The sequence below is a fragment of the Dromiciops gliroides genome, chromosome 4, assembly GCF_019393635.1.
Source record: "Dromiciops gliroides isolate mDroGli1 chromosome 4, mDroGli1.pri, whole genome shotgun sequence".
Lineage (NCBI taxonomy): Eukaryota > Metazoa > Chordata > Mammalia > Microbiotheria > Microbiotheriidae > Dromiciops > Dromiciops gliroides.
Window position 1 is genome coordinate 454,467,039 of NC_057864.1, and position 3,554 is coordinate 454,470,592.

The 3,554-nt window shown below is 44.7% G+C and overlaps 1 pseudogene; it reads left to right on the forward strand.

Annotated features, from left to right (window-relative positions):
- Nucleotides 1-460: 460 nt before the first annotated feature.
- LOC122755262 lies at nt 461-1,735 on the forward strand (annotated as a pseudogene).
- The last annotated feature ends 1,819 nt before the right edge of the window (nt 1,736-3,554 follow it).

The following is a 3,554-nucleotide window of genomic DNA, read 5'->3' on the forward strand; positions in this document are numbered from 1 at the left end:
TAGAGCGTTTCCCTAACGACAAGCTTTCATGGCACTTCCTTAAATTTCTATTTGAGCTGAGGGTTCCCAGTCTTTATAATGAATATGTCCAACTGAAAGCACTATCTGGATCCCTCTTGCTCCAGCAGTTGCGTCAGGTATGCCTTGGAATAGCCCAATGAAAAGAACATGGATTTCATTTGAGGGGACTGTGATTTAAGCCCTGGAAAATACACTTACCACTTCTGTGACTTTGTACAAGACTTTTGCCTCTCTGAGCCTCAGTATCTTCATCTATAAAATGGGACAAGCAAACTAGAGATCTTTCAACATCCTTTAACAACTCAGTGATCCACGTGCTGACACATGTCAATGTTTGTCAGTTTAGAGAATGGCAGGAATTATCTGACACATGCTCTGAGTTGAGTAAGTCACTCTTCCTCCTAGAGAGCTGGGTGTCCTGCCAATGGCTCAGCCTGGGATGCCCTATAAAAGGTGTCCCTGCCTCTGGCTTCTCACACACTCTGGTTCTTCAGCAGAGAGTTCCTTTCCGTGTCTGTGATCAGGGTGAGTGTCTGGTTGGGAACCCCAGGATAGGTTTGAGCAGGTGTTGGAGGAGGGGCAAAGCAGGGAGAGAGAGAAGAAGGAAGAGAAGTGGATTTGGGGATGAAGGAAGATAGATAGAGGGGCTGAGGAGGAGGAAAGAGTTAAACTGAGTGAGAAGTACACTAGCTGGTGAAATACAGACGCTTGTACATTGCATTTGGCCTAGATTAATTAGTAGACAATAAGTGGCAATGTCCTCAGAAAAGAGGCAGAAAAGGGTCTGGTGTCTCTGTGAGGGTAGTGGAAAGGAGGAACAATGATCTGAGTTTCTGGAAACTTTCATGGACTGGAATTCAAAAGGTGTCCTCAGGATGTTAAGGGAAGTCATCCTCTCTCTTCCATGTGACAGATTATACTATTCAACTTTTAAGGCTCTATATACTTTTCCTACTTCTACAATTGCTAACAGGTATATAAGTATACATATATGAACATATAGAGACAGAGCGAGGGGAAAGATGCAGAAAGAGAAACAGACAGAGACAGAGATAGAGAAAATGTTAATCATCTCCTGGATTGATGTAAAATGCAATTTCCTTCAACATAAATTCCAAACTAAATGCATTTCAATACAGGAATAATTTTATTAAGCATTTTTTTCTGGATATTAATGTCTTCTAGGCAAAATTCACCATCACATTGTGGATCAATTCCAGGTGAAAAAAGATTTTTAAGGCTCACTTTAATCCAATTGAAAAATTCCTATATTCTCTTTCAGGTTTACTGAAGTGCCATCAAGATGTCCTGCCAACAAAGCCAGCAGCAGTGCCAGGCCCCAAAGTGCCCACCCAAATGCCCACCTAAATGCCAGACCCCTAAATGTCCACCCAAGTGTCCTCCCAAGTGTCCCCCCAAGTGCCCTCCCCAGGCTCCATGCCCTCCTCCTGTCTCTTCCTGCTGTGGCTCTAGCTCTGGAGGATGCTGCAGCTCTGGGGGATGCTGTGGGTCCAGCTCTGGGGGATGCTGCAGCTCTGGGGGATGCTGCAGCTCAGGGGGCGGCTGCCACCTCTTTTCCCATCACAGAAGATCCCACAGGCGCAGACACCAGAGGTCTGACTGCTGTGACAGTGGCAGTGGGCACAGCCAGCAGTCTGGGGACTGCTGTGGGAGCTCTGGGGGCTGCTGTGGCAGCTCAGGGGGCTGCTGCTGACCTGGTGCCCTAACCTAAGAAGAAGAGAAGAGGCAGTTTCAACTCTGCTCCCTTTTTCTCTCACTCCTTAGCCTCCTCGATCTCTTGATTTGAACTGCTCAGCTTTTCTTAAGTGATGGAGAAAATCAAAGTCTATTACTTCATATTATTTCAACACCGCCCCCCTCCCCAGAATGCAAATTATCCTTCTCCTCCTCATTTATCCTAAGCAAAAATAAAGTTTATTTTTCTGGTCACAGCTGCATCCTATTGTTTGTTCTTTCCCTTTATAACTTCCCTCAAGCATACCTTCTTGTTAATGGACCCAAAGACTTCTCTGATTAATGCTTTGAGGGACTGCCCAGGCAGTGATTGTTGGTTGTAGGGCTGGGAGGCTGTAAGGTTTCCTTCATTTAGACACAATGGGACACATAGAGGATCTGTGTAGCAAACATCTAATCGTGACCACCACCCTTCCCTGAAGGGACAAATGTGCCAAGGCACAAGTACATCTGCCTCTGAATTCTTCCAAAAAGGCCAAGGCTCAAGCCCATGTGAAAAGGATAGAAGCTTAATGGATTGTGAGAACAAACTTCTATTTGGAGCAGAAAGTCTCATGGGATTGTGTTGTTTAAAAATCTAAATGTGGGTTCTAATCTGCCCCCTCCCAGTCTTGGGGGGAAGCTGGCTAAAATCACTGATAAATTCAGCAAGAGTTTAGGCTTTTAAGGATTCATTAAAAGATATATTATAAGATAGTGAAGAGAGAGAAAGATTGAGAACAGATTCCTTATAGCATGGAAATCCTAGCTTTCCTAGCTGCCCACATGAAGTTCTGACACCAAGCCGATGTCTCAAACCAAAAGAGGAAGCTCCAGTCCACCAGCCTCAGCTTCCTACTTCCTCTCCTTCTCCCCAAAATGGGAGGTTCTTCAAGTTGATTAGTTGAAAGTGGTCTCCTGTTGATGTTGCAGTCCACAGCCTCTGAGAACACACTCTAATCAGGGTTGGCCACCTGTGGTCTCAATTTAATCAACCTTAACTATGTTCAATTTCTGAGAACAACACCCTACTCAGGGCCAGCCAGGTGTGGTCCCAATTTAATCATCATTAAGTAGGTTCTCAGTCTCTCAGTCTCAACCAATTCAATCAATTCCAAATCAAACTTCAGGTGGGGGCTCCTGGGTATCTGTCAAGTCCCATTATTTTATCACAGGATAGAGCCTGGTAGGAGAATTCAAAAGGATTTAGCTCTTTCTGTTGAATAATTCAAGGTTTGGCTGGCTAAAGGTCACATGATCTATCCTTACTTAACTATACACTGGTCCTGGCTGTTTGACCCAGGGTACAAGGAATGTCCAATCCTGTTCCCCATTCTCAGTTTTTTGAAAGCCCTCTCTATGGCACTGGGCTGTCGCTCTCTCATTGCTTACACTGCCCAAATCTCCTCTTAATGGGATTCTCCCAATTCCAGAGCCCAGTACCAACCCACCAGTTCCTGTCTTCTGACTCCACTACCCTTCCTTTTGAAGGATCATCACATATTTTCTGCACCTCTATTGGCCTTCTCCCTTTTCTTCAAATCTCCTTATCCCAAGGCTCCTAGCTCAAAGTTGTATCTGAACTGCATTAAGAATACTATATGTCAGGGCAGCTATATGGTGCAGTGGATAGAGCACCGGCCCTGGAGTCAGGAGTACCTGAGTTCAAATTCGGCCTCAGACACTTAACACTTACTAGCTGTGTGACCGTGGGCAAGTCACTTAAACCCAATTGCCTCACTAAAAAAAAAAAAAAAGAATACTATATGTCAGTTCATTAATTAAAGCTTGGCAAGAAA